This window comes from Lynx rufus, unplaced genomic scaffold (assembly GCF_022079265.1).
Source record: "Lynx rufus isolate CCGP_SWC_20201006 ecotype Redwood Valley unplaced genomic scaffold, mLynRuf1.p SCAF_10, whole genome shotgun sequence".
In the NCBI taxonomy this organism is placed as follows: domain Eukaryota; kingdom Metazoa; phylum Chordata; class Mammalia; order Carnivora; family Felidae; genus Lynx; species Lynx rufus.
This window is the reverse complement of record NW_025814824.1, coordinates 24,995,114-25,008,143: the sequence shown is the minus strand read 5'-3', so window position 1 is coordinate 25,008,143 and position 13,030 is coordinate 24,995,114. Positions and strand designations below refer to the sequence as shown.

Sequence of the window (13,030 nt, the reverse complement as noted above, 5' to 3'; positions counted from 1 at the left end):
CATTTAAAACTACTGAATGCTACATGTGTAGTTTCCCAAAAGGAGAAATTAGGCTGTATTGCCACATGGGTGTTACTTAAGCATCCCCCTTGGGTATTTTAAGTATGGGTGATTGATGCGGAGTTGTTTAGGGTAGTACAACCTTCTGTTGAAATGAGCCCTTCCCCTACAGAAAAATTAACAGGTGCTACTTAGTCAAATTGTTAGTCTTACTGGAGGAGGACATCCCTGGAGAACACTGGCTTTCAGAGCACTCATTGGTCATTCAAAAGTTACTCCTGGATTATTAGTGTGAAAGGGTTTTAACTTTTGCCTTTTACAAAGAATTCTGACCTTGAACCTATAAACCTACCAAAAAATTAAGTAGATGAGAGACTATCTGCCATTGGAAAGTTGGATGTACCAGTTGGGAAGGGAGAGGTCTTTTGTGTTGCCACATATTTGTAAATGGTGTTGGAATATGGGCTAGAAATTCAGGTTGAGTAATTTATCAGAAGTAAACATGAAGCTTAATATTCCCTTAAATGGAACGTTGAACCAATTTTATAAGAAGTGACTAGTACATACGCTGATTTGTTAAAGCTTTAAAAATTTAAACATTCCTAAAATGTTTTCAGCTTAACATTTTGAAAGTTACTACCAAAATGCCAACAAACGTTGGAAATCATGTAGCTTGCACCAAAGTTTTTCAGGAATGAAGGTTTTAAAACCTTTCCCTGCCATTCAAATTTTGCCTTTAAAATGAGACTAATGTAAAATATTTCAATTTTGTTGAACGATCTAGTAGTTATTTCTAAATCTTTGATCACTGATAACTACTGGAATGCTTAGAGACTGAAGAGGGAAATGAACATGGCAATATTTCTTTTAATCATTTTAGTGGTTTGTTTACAGTGTCTTCTGTTTGTGCTCAAAATGGAATCACTGTTCCACAAACAAATCGAATGTGAAGCCTGCTACTAAAGGGACATTTTGAATTTTCTCTCACAGGCCAATGAAAATGTTTTTGTTGACAAAGTAGGATTTTAAGTGTCTAATGCTTTTTTTGGATTTTGGATTTTTTTTGGAAAGGGATTCAGTCTTGATGGCTAAATGTAAATTAAATCCATTATAAATATTTTGCATTTCCTATTAGCAAGGTTTGCCTGTTGCTGGCAAGTTAGAGATGACATGAACTGTTTCTTCATGGAGGCACTGAACTTACAAAAAGCTTAATCAGTATTTCTCAAACTGTTCCTAGGACTACCTTTAAAATCGCCAATGGTGCTGGTTAAAAATATTTAGACCCCCACACCTCAGTTCCACTGAGTCACAATCTCCAGAGAGAGGTACCAGGAATCTGCATATTTAACAAACTGAACAGTTTAAAGACCAGTGTAATACAGTAATATATAGTAATGTTTCCATACCTTTTCATTAACTGTATTTAGTTTCCAACGTATACAGGTACAGCGGTGGGCCCTAAGGATGCAGTGGTTAGAAACCATTTTTTTGGAGAGACAGTTCAGTAACCATCTACTAGGGGAAAAAAAAAAAAATGCTTAGGAAAGCAGAAACTAATGTGTGTTTGTACATATAGGTGTACACATTCACAAGCAGATTGGACACACTGTAGAATTAAAACTAGAGAAATCCCATTGTGTTAGCCCAAAATTCTATCCCTTTCACCTCTTAGCAGATGCTGCTTGTGTACACAGCTGGCCATCATTTGCCCAAACCAGGCTTCAGCACTTCCAGTCAGGGAAGAAATCCGACCTCAGGGAAAAAAAGAATACCTAGAAAATTAAACATTTCACATCTGTCTGTATTTAAAATGGGGAGCTAATTTGAGTCAAGGACGTTGGAAAATCTAAGATGTAAATGCTTTGTAGGCTTGGGTTCCCATTTGCCAAATGAGTAACAGGCACTAGCAACAAGCTTGTGGTTAACTGATAGACCAGCTCTCCTGTGACCTCAAACTTTCCTAGTCTTCACCTCATTTTCTGCCCAGAATCCGTGCTCCTCCCACTGCCCCCTGCTCCCCCAAACTCAGACCTGTAACCCCCACACCTGTAGTTATGAAAGAAAAAGTATGTCACCAGAACTATAAACCTTCCAGAATCCTTTCAGAAATATTTTCTTTCAGTCATCCTATCTCCCTTTTCCAAACCCTTCTTCCTTGAAGTCCTCCTATCATTAAGGAATAGGCTTCCTGGAAGGGAAGGGCCAGTTCACTTAGAAGAAAAGTGTCTGCGGGGTCGGGCCAAGGCGGTGGGGGGGGGGGGGGGGGGGGGTTGGGGGGAGGGGAGCGTGGCATATGACAGGTGTTCATCAGAGCAAAAGTCATTTAGATAGTAAAGAGAGATTAGGCAGGAACAGAATAGAAAGTACCAGCTAGGTCCTTCAGAAACCTCCCTAGGGTTCATCCAGTAGAGGATGATTAGTGGAAGCAGGAACTCCAGGTAGGTTGACTAGGAAGCTGAAAGAGAAGGCTTAAACCTCACTATTTGGAGCCCTGCAAAGTGTCCCCATGACTACATGGGCTTGTAAAGCAGAGCAGAAATTGAGGCAATCATGTTTTGGGACAGAGAAACCCTGAGATTTGCACACACACTCCACAGTATTCCCTTTGATACCCATATGGCATAAGAGGGACACCAGTTGAGTGCTAATGGGCTTGCCATGGGGTCATCACAGTGAAGAGGAAGGTTACTGCATATCAGAGGCTGTAAGGAAGATAGCCTAGTCAGGGGGTGGATGGAGACAGCAGAATTTCAAAGGTTTGTCAATATTCATGATGAAAGCCAAAATGAGATCAAGTTAGTCAAGAAGAAAGCTAGGCCGAGTGCTGAGAAACCAGCTAAGACTAGCTTCGGTCCATTCAGTGGTAACTGAAGTCAGACACCAGAAGATCCCAAACCTACACCTCAGCTTGAGCAGAGACCACTTGATGCTAAAGGCTCTTTACTCCTATTATCAGAACACTTTATACCCTTGGCACCCAGAAGACCTCTGGGAGGTCTTGGAAAGGTAGAGGTAAAAGACTGTTTAGAAAAAAAAAAACATCCCTAATAAGGGGTCTGACCTTTAACTGAATAATTATTTCCCTTAAATTAGACCATTTAAAACTGGAAAAGACCTCAACTTGCATTTAATTTGGCAAGTTTATGTGGTTTTTTTCTACCATCAATGGGAATGGGAACGTATAGAGAAAGAGGGCATATGGGAACTTGAGAGCCCTAGAAGTCAAGAGGTAAAAGGCAAGAAAAGTAAGGCAAATACAATCAAACCATAAGTTCTAGGTGGAGGTAGCCTCAGTTGGGTTGGAGCCTTCATCTGGTAGATCAGGTAGCTTTATCTAGATTATTGATTCATACCTGTGTTTCAAACTGGCACCAATTTTGTGTACAATTCAGCCTCCAGAACTCTGTGGGATCAAGCTGACACTAATCTCCAGTTGCGACCAAATCATGGCTTCACTCATGATTCCTTTGCTTGCTTCCCTGGCTTCCTTTCACCTGAGAAAATTCCTCCAGTGAGTCACTGACACAAGAATTCCTGACCAGGGCTCTGCTTCTAGGGACTTGATCTAAGACAGTTGAGCTGGAGCAAGAGCAGAAATTTACACGACCGAGACATCCCTGACTTAGATTTTGATGCAGTAAGTAGTGAGACATCGAGTTCTCTCCTTCTCTGGAAGGGATGAGAATTTTTTATAAAGAGTAACTGCATTTTGCTAGCAGTGTTTTTGAAAGTATACATATGCAAACAATTATTTGGATACTGAATAGCCATAGGAATGAATTATAATGTACCTTTTTGTTAAACAACACAGCTTCACTTTGACCTTTCTAATAGGACCCAGCTTTGCTTTTGGAGGTTTCTCTCTCAGCTGTTTATATCCTGGTCCTTGGGAGAGTCCTTATCACACCAAGAGAGCAGGCATTTTACCAAGGCTTGCCTGACCTGGGAATTTAAATCTTGAGCAGAATGATTGATTGCAAGCCAAGTTACAATGATCATGGTGAGTTTTCTCAGCAGCACTAGTAGAAGAAAACTTTGGGCAGTTTCTCAAACTGGTTCCCCAGCCTCCCCTTCTTCTATCCTTCACTTCTTCTTTCTCATAACTTTTCAAAACATTCTTTTTGCTTAAATTAATTAGACAGTTGCTGTTACATGCAGCCCATCAGTCAAAGAGGCTTATCTTGTGCAGGCAGCACTGCTAATTTCGGGGGGGTGGGGGTGGCAATAAAAAGCACGGGTCTCAGCTGCCACTGCTGCCAACCAATGTCACTTGGGTCTTCACAGTTATGCCATCTGGGGCATAAATCAATCATTGCCAGGCTCTCTCAAGGCTGCCACTGAACATTCAGTGCAATAACTTGCCTCAAGTTTCTGGCTTTTTCCTCCCCTTTCAGACTTGAATCAAATGCCATATGTCACAGAGAAGGGAACTGACTTCTGGAGCAGCTACCAAAGGGGCTGGATGATGCGATCTGGAATGAAAGAGGAGTCAACTCTGGAGGAGAGAACTCTGACCAAAGGGAAATAAGAGCAAGGAGAGAGACGCACCGCCGGGTGATCTGTGGCCTCCAGCCGACTCGCCCAGTGGATCAGATGCCTAGTGGACTGCCCCAGGCATGTGGTCAGTTTTGCCCCAGCCACTAAGCTGCTGTACTCAGTGTTTTTAGAGATACAAGAAGAATTATTAGAGTACAATTGGAATTGGCACTAGTGTTCTTGAAATGAGCCACAGGCCATCAGCCTCTGCTAAGATTAATAACAACACAGAAAATCTTGTGTGGAAATTGTCAGTTGTTCCAGACAACTACAAAATTATTTCTGTGCAAAGAGGCATGTCAAGGCCAGTTCACTGCTGTCCTCTTAAACCTGATCGGTCAGAGAGGTGTGCTACCTACGAGATGACAGGAGCTTGGTTAGCTAAGGCAGCAAAAGAAGCCTAAAAGTTTAGGAATGTGAATATTGCCTATCCTAAGCTTGGGAGTTATGCGAACATTCCAGATCCAAGCCCATGGAACCTCCTGTGTACATCGCTGCCCCAACGAGACCATGCACAGAGTAGAGTTTGCCTTGATTTCTGATGTCCAGGGAGCAGTGCTGGTTTGCTACGTGCCCTCAAACTTCCTATCCAGGCTGGTGGATGTTTCCTAGTTTGGTGTGATTTCCACATCCAACACCCTTGTGTGTTTCAGCATCTGTGTCATAGGCTTGGTCCTGGAGTGATTAAGAACCAGCCATGGAGAAGTTCAGCTCCATCAAAGCACAAATGATTTATGATATTATTGATAAGTCTCAAGGATTCTATGTATATCCAGTGGATCCCAGAATAGAAGCAAGATGAATATTCCATTCTGCATTGGCAATGCCAAAGGAGACGATGCTTTAGGAAAAAAAGATTACTCACTAAAGCTCTTGAACTCAATGTGATCTCCTTGAAAGGGTGTGGGTCTGTGGGAGGCATCCAGCCTCTCTGTATAATGCTGACAGGAAAGAAGATGTTCAGAACCTGGCAGCCTTCATGAAAAATTCTTTGGAGATGCATCAGCTATGAACACATTTTTTTTTCCACTATTAACAGTTAATAGGTTTAATTACTTAATAAGTTTATCTCAGATATACATTTCTAACCACATGATAGTAATGTAATTGTGAGGACAGCTTCAACAGTAAGTTCATATTCCAACATAAATTTTTGTTGAAAATGATAATCAAAAGGAAAATGACTTATATCAAGGCAATCATCACTTCCCCAAGAGTCTCTAGAGAAATAAAGAATAACTTTACAAACAGAATCTTGTGTCAATTTTAAACACAATCATAGAAATACTAAAGCTGATAATATTAAAAACTCCACAGGATTGTACCTCTTAGCTTTCACTTCCCCACCCCACCCCCCGTTTATGTACATTCCTATGGAGGCAATATCCTAATTTCCTGCAGTCTAGGGATCGAACCTGTGGCAAAGTCCATATTTTACAAAGCCTCCAAATACTGCTGCTAATTTAGGACATAGCTTTCAAATGTGAACATTCCCTACTCTGAACCTTTAGCCATAGACTCTAGAAATGGTGCTCCCTTACTTTATTTCTACTACAGCTATGAACACAAATTAACCAATATATACTCTGCCCTTGAAGAAGCTACAAAATTTAAAGCTACTTGGGAATGGCTACAATAAGTTAACAAACATGGTATTTTTCTTGAATGAAAATTTTATTATGGATTCTTTTTTTCAAAGAACAACAGCAAAACATTCACAGCTCTGCAAAGCTGGTGGGACTTAACAGACACCTTAATTCTGACTTGAACTGGAAACATTTAAGAGAATCTTCCTCTTGCTTTGCTAACAAAATCTAGTTTATGTTGTCTTTCCCTTTTGTGTGTGTGTGTGTGTGTTTTGTTTATGGTATCTTTGTTGCTACTTTTTCTAACTGGATCCCAGTATTCAAACTTGTCTGTGGACTTAATTATGCAAATTGCAGTTAATTGCTTCTGGAGACACACAAAGACACAGCAGGGTGAATGGGGTCCTCTGGGTACCGAATCTTGATCCTTTCCAAAATGACATAGTGGGGTCTCCTGGGTTCTACATCTGTTAATTCAAGTTTACACTGACTGTGTGGTGAGTAGTTTAGGGGTTCTAAGCTAAAGGGCAAACTGGGGATCTTTCTTTATCCTGTTATTCTCATAAAGAGATAAAAGTGACATATGTTTATATAGCAAAATCTGTTTTAATACCAAATAGTTTATATCTTTATGCATTTATATTTCTAAGAATACAGTTCTCAGAGTCCCTGACATTGTGCATTATAACATTACATTAGTAACAGTTGTGGCCCTCACCCTGCCCTGCACCTTTTAAGCTTCTTCACAGAAATGATTTAGAAGTTCTCCAATTCACTCTTGCTTTCCTTCCAATGGGTAGAAGAGAAGGTTGGATAGTTGGTTCTTTATGTTTTAGGTAAGCCATTGAGGGGCTCCTGGGTGACCCAGTCAGTTGAGTGTCTGATTTTGGCTCAGGTCATGATCTCACAGCTCGTGAGTTCGAGCCCCGTGTCAGGCTCTGTGCTGACAGCTCGGAGCCTGGAGCCTGCTTTGGATCCTGTGTCTCCCTCTCTCTCTGCGCCTCTCCCACTCGTGCTCTGTCTCTCTCTGTCTCTCTCTCAAGAATAAATTAAAAAAAAATTTTTTTTAATTAGGTAAGCCATTGAACTAAAATTCTCTGTTAAACTTCCTTATCCTTTGTTCTCTTTATACTGTCTGACCAGAATGATGCTGTGAGTTCTGGAAGATCTTTGCTTAGGAGTCTTTCCCCCTATTGTTTATCCATGGTCAGTATTTTATGTTGAATATGTGAAGGACATTAAAATCCTAAAATATCCAAAAAGAGGGAGAGACACAGAAACAGACAGATGGGAAATTCCTCTCTCTTCCTCTCACAAACGGCTCTGAGGCAGTTTCTCCCTATAGTTTGTCCCTTATAACATAGACTGTGTCCACGCTCCTACACTAAGACTAGCTGTGTCTCTCCGAGGCTCGCCACAAAGCAGTGGCTAGCACAATATCACATCCCCTTATATTACTTTCCATCTGAAACTTCCTTTCTCCTTTCCTTCACTGTCGATATCCTCAGATTGCACCTCAGAAATAAAACATCGGCACTTAATCCCTGCCCCAGGTAAATCCTGCCCCATTTCAAAATAAATATTCCTTTGTATCTGTTTACTTTTTTGTACTTTTTTTAAAAGCAGGCTTTTACATTTATTATTGTTGACTGTCCTCTCCTCCCTCTCGACCCCGCCCTGCTCTGCTCACTATTTTTGCCCTACAGTCTAGCTGAGTGATTTATTACCAACTGGCACCAAGTCTCCAAAGCAAAGTGTGCAAGGGAAACACATTTGCGTGATCCCCCTTAATAGAAGATACACCAGGCAATCTGTCTACTTCTGTTTCCCAGAAATAAAATAACTAGAAGGCCTGCTGCTTCTCTTCCACATATTTGAATTTGGGTTCTGGAAATTTCTCCAACTGTCTGTGCAACAACCTCTTGCTTGACAATTTCCAGAACCCATTCCACTGACAGCTCAGCTTCAGCTTCTAGCAACCCTGAGCTAGAGAAGGTGATTATTTGATCAATATTTTACATTGTATCCTGAAGTGGTGAGTTCAAGATTATTCAAAGAGATATCAATTGTAAAGCAGTGCACACACCAAGTTTGGGTTGTGCAAGACAATCTGTCCGGCAGGAACTGATGATGACCGACATCACTCAAGTCACCTCTTTGATGACATTTAAGTCTTGTGCATAACCTTGTAAAGGAGCATTAATGGAACTCAGAGAACCTCTCAAGGACTGTGTGATTTGTTCCACAACTTTTTTGTGTTGTTTAGGCAGCAAGGGAAACAAATAGATTACTGGTTTGTTAAAAAGGATATAGCTCTGGAACAACCAGATAGAAGAGACATATAAGGCAAGTTATGTGGGAAGGGGCACAGAGCTTGAATCTCCGAAAAAAAATTTTTTACATATATTTATTTTTGAAAGAGAGTGAGAGCACGACCAGGGGAGGAGTAGAGAGAGAAGGAGACACAGAATCTGAAGCAGGCTCCAGGCTCTGAGCAAGCATTCAGCACAGAGCCTGACCCAGGGCTCGAACCCACGAACCGTGAGATCATGACCTGAGCCAAAGTCAGATGCTCAACTGATGGAGCCACCCAGGCGCCCCATCTCCCTGAATCTCTAAATGTTCATCAGCTGGAAGCTCTGCACTGGTACTTATGATGTTTAGTGATTTCTCCTAAGTAGGAAATATACATTTCACTCGTTAAAAGCAACCCATGGTTCAAAAATTTCTAAATTGGTTTTGAACTGTAATGATAATGATATATCATGAAGATGATATATTTATTCCATTATAACTAAATATTTTTTAATGTTTATTTATTTAGAGAGAGAGAGAGAGGGCAGGGGAGGGGTAGAAAGAGAGGGAAAGAGAGAATCCCAAGCAGACAGAGAATCTGACTGTCAGCGCAGAACCCCACGCGGGGCTTGATTTCGTTTCATGACCATGAGATCATGACCTGGGCCAAAATTAAGACACTCAACTGACTGAGTCACCCAGGTGCCCCAATAACTAAATATTTTAAAACAGAAATTGAATTATTTAAGACTCATAGTGTTCACCAGAAAGAGTCCACTCTGCTCCTAAGCCAAAGCCTATAGATGGAACACTTTACACACAATAAGAAGAGAAAGAACTTCAAATGGTACTAAGAAAACCAGGATAATATAATGCCCCAGAAGCCAACGGTGAATTTCAAGGAAGTGGTCAATTTTATCTTATTTTTTTTAATGTTTTTTAATGTTTATTCATTTTTGAGAGACAGAGACAGAGCACAAGCAGGGGAGGAGCAGAGAGAGAGAGAGAGAGGGAGACACAGAATCCGAAGCAGGCTCCAGACTCTGAACTGTCAGCACAGAGCCCAATGTGGGGCTCGAATTCACTGACTCCAAGATCATGACCTGAGCTGAAGTCGGATGCTTAACCGACTGAGCCACCCAGGTGCCCTGGAAGTGGTCAATTTTAAATGCTATAAATGGATTAATCAAAAAGAAAAGAAACAGAGGAAATTTACACAGTAGTGAACCATCTCTTTTCTGTTAACCTTTCTTGGGGCTTTAGTCTATTGATCACTTCAATAGAGTCAGGGGAAGTGAAAATAATACAGATGTCCTATCTTCAAAAATCCATTTTACATTCCTCCTTCTGTATGTATGAAAAACTACAGCCTCCTCTCTAGCAATGTCTACTGTCCATACGGTGCTCTAGCCAACTTTTGCAACTTTTCCTCCAGAGTACCTCTTAACCTGCTCTTTTCTTTTCTTTTCTTTTTTTCATGCTCATTTATTTGTTTTGAGAGAGAGAGAGGGAGGGAGGGAGAGAGAGAGAGGGAATGAGAGAATGAGCTGGGGAGGAGCAAAGGGGAGGAGTAGAGAGAGGAAGAGAGAGAATACCAAACAAGCTCCGTGATTCCAGCTCAGAGAGAGCCTATCATGGGGTTTGATCTCACGAACCCTGACAACACAACCTAAGCCTGATACTTAACCAATTGAGCCAACCAAGTGCCCCATTAACTCACTATTGCTGTAAGTTTCTGCCATACCTTATCATGACAGAAAACAGAAGATGTAGCAGTGATTGTTGCCAAAGCTTGACATTTAATGTAGCTATTCAGAATGATGGCCTTCTTGATGACTAGAACAGCTTAGCTTGGATACTGTTTAGGAGTAGAGGGAAAGGTGATGGGGACAGAACATCATTGATCAAGGCTCCTCCCTCTGTTAACCTTGAAAATGCAAGCTTAGGGAGTATTTAGAGGTCATCTTGATGTCTTCAAAAGCCTATGCCTGTGCGTAGAGTAGAGCTGCTGGCAAAGATTTTCAAAAGAAATAAACTCAGCCAGCCTGTTCCTTTGGCTCTTTGCCCTTTTATTTTCATCATCCTTTCTGTGGACACAATGCCCATCCTACAGCCATAAAGACAAAAGTCATATACGAGGGAGAGTAAGACCAAAAGCAAGGAGCCTAGTTCCTTGCTGACATTCTCAAATGGCTGCATCAGCCCTGGAGTGCCTACCTCTGGATTTATTATATAGGAAAATCCCCTTTTTATTTAGTCACTATAGCCTGGTTTTCTGTTGAAGTACAATACTACCCAGCCATTTGATTGTCCGCCTTCCTCACCAGATCATGAGACGTCAGCAACCACGTCTATATTTGCTACCTGTAAGATAGGAAGCTTTCATAGAAGTTCTAGAAAACTCAAAATTGCCTTAAACTATAAGGAAGTTTAACTCACATAACGAGATCCAAAAGTGAGATAGACTTAAACGTTGACATAATTCAGGGGTACCTGGCTGCCTCAGTCAGTTAAGTGTCCACCTCTTGATTTTGGCTCAGGTCATGGTCTCACAGTTCATGGGATTGAGCCCTGCATCTGGCTCTGCACTGAAAGCACAAAGTCTGATTGGGATTCTCTCTCTGCCTCTCTCTCTGCCCCCCACCTCAAAATAAGTAAACATTTTTAAAAAATCTTTAAAAAAACAAGTTGACATAATCCCATCACTCCAGCTCCATTACTCTGCTATTCTTTTTGCCTCCTCCGTGTGTTAACCTCACACACAGGTTGCCGTCAAAAGGAAGGTAGCAATTTCACACCTCATATCCAAGCTCAATTACACCCAGAGGGAGCATGAATCACTTTCTAAGTTCTCCTGGAAAAGCTTTTCTGGAAGCATCCTACACACCTATCTTTGCAATTCACTGAGGTGAACTGGGAAACATATATGACCCTAACCCAGGTGAAATTGTCCTTAGACCAGTCCAGACCACTCCTGGAGCTCAGGATGCTGAGCTAAGTGAGCTGTAAGAGGGATTCCTGAACAACATCAGGATTCTGTTGGGAAGGAAGGAGGGAAAGGATGCTGAGTAGGTAAGGACTCCCTTTTTGTATTCCCAACACCTTGTATATTTTTGGGGAGCGGGGGAAGGCAAAAAAAATTTTTTTTAATGTTTATTTATTTTTGAGAGAGACAGAGCGTAAACAGGGGAGGGCAGAGAGAGAGGGAGACACAGAATCTGAAACAGGGTCCAGGCTCTGAGCCATCAGCACAGAGCCCGACGCGTGGCTTGAACCCATGAACCGTGACATTGTGACCTGAGCCGAGGTCGGATGCTTAACCAACTGAGCCATCCAGGTGCCCCTCAACACCTTGTATATTAAAAAAATAAACCCACCTACTGTGCAAAATGTATAATTTATCTCAACAAGAAGTTGAGAGAAGGAAGCATGTTTTACTCATGTATACTACTCCCAGTGTTTAACTCAATATCCTGAACATAGTAGGAATTTAAATTGTTGGGTTTTTTCTGTCAATGAGAGAAAAGAGCCTAAATTATATAACCGTCCTGGATTCTTTTGAGATTGCTAGATTTTTCTTGCAAATCAATTTCTTTGACTCCCATGACTTAGAGCTGCTGGGGTAGACAGGAAAAATCCCAAGTCAACAGATTTACATTTATTCAACAACAATATTAATGTGCTGGTGACTTTGTCTGGAAAAGCAAATCATAGTGAAGTCCTTAAAGTTTTTTTCTTACCAAAATGAAGAAACTGGAGGGATGATGTTCTGCTTCTCTGGGGGCACAGTTGTCAAACTTAAAAATTCCAAATCCTCCCCAAATTTTCCAATTCCAATATTCCTTACTGTCAATAACTAGAGATGACTACTGTTGATTATTTTTAATAGTTGAGTTTCAAGGTGTGAACATTTCATATTATCCATGGAGATTTAAATCTCTGAAGAAGAACAAAAATACATTTTTGTTCTATATGAAAATACATATACTAAATTTTCATCACTAGGCAAATTTGGATCATCACTAAACTGACTTGGGTACCTCTCTCCTCATCCTATTAAAAAATATTTTTTTTAAGTTTGGGTCTGTAAGGCGATACTTCCTGTAAAAATGTCTCCTCAGCAGGGCCACTAATACTTGACCTGAATGGTTGGCATTGGTGAGTTTGGTTCACAGAAAGTGCCCCAGAGCTGGGGATTGATGAACAAAGGTTTGAATCTCAACCCAGAACACTGCTGTCACCAGGGACTAACCACTGAACCATACAGCTCTCTCAAAACAAGGAACACAACCGCCGCTTTTGTCACAGCCAGGACTAAAAGAGTCAGTAAGTAAGCACAATTCCAGACACATAATGTTAACCTAACAATTTAATACACTTGTTTTCTCATCCATTTCTCCAAATTTCCCAACTAATCCTAAACGTCCATATGGCCTCCAAATGGGCCAGGAATTTAGCACAAGAGGCGTGCCTGGGAAATGGGGTTGTGGGGGACCCGCCAATCCATGTCGCAGCCTGGGGGCGATTCAGCCCCCTGCAACGACTAGCGCCGTCACGCTCGTCGCGGCCCAGGAACCCGGATGCTGGGGGTCGCCGTGGGCGTCTTGCCC

At 41.4% G+C, this 13,030-nt stretch overlaps 1 pseudogene; it reads left to right on the top strand.

The window, feature by feature from the left end:
• Positions 1–2,415: 2,415 nt before the first annotated feature.
• LOC124524129 (phosphoserine aminotransferase-like) lies at positions 2,416–5,551 on the top strand (annotated as a pseudogene).
• The last annotated feature ends 7,479 nt before the right edge of the window (positions 5,552–13,030 follow it).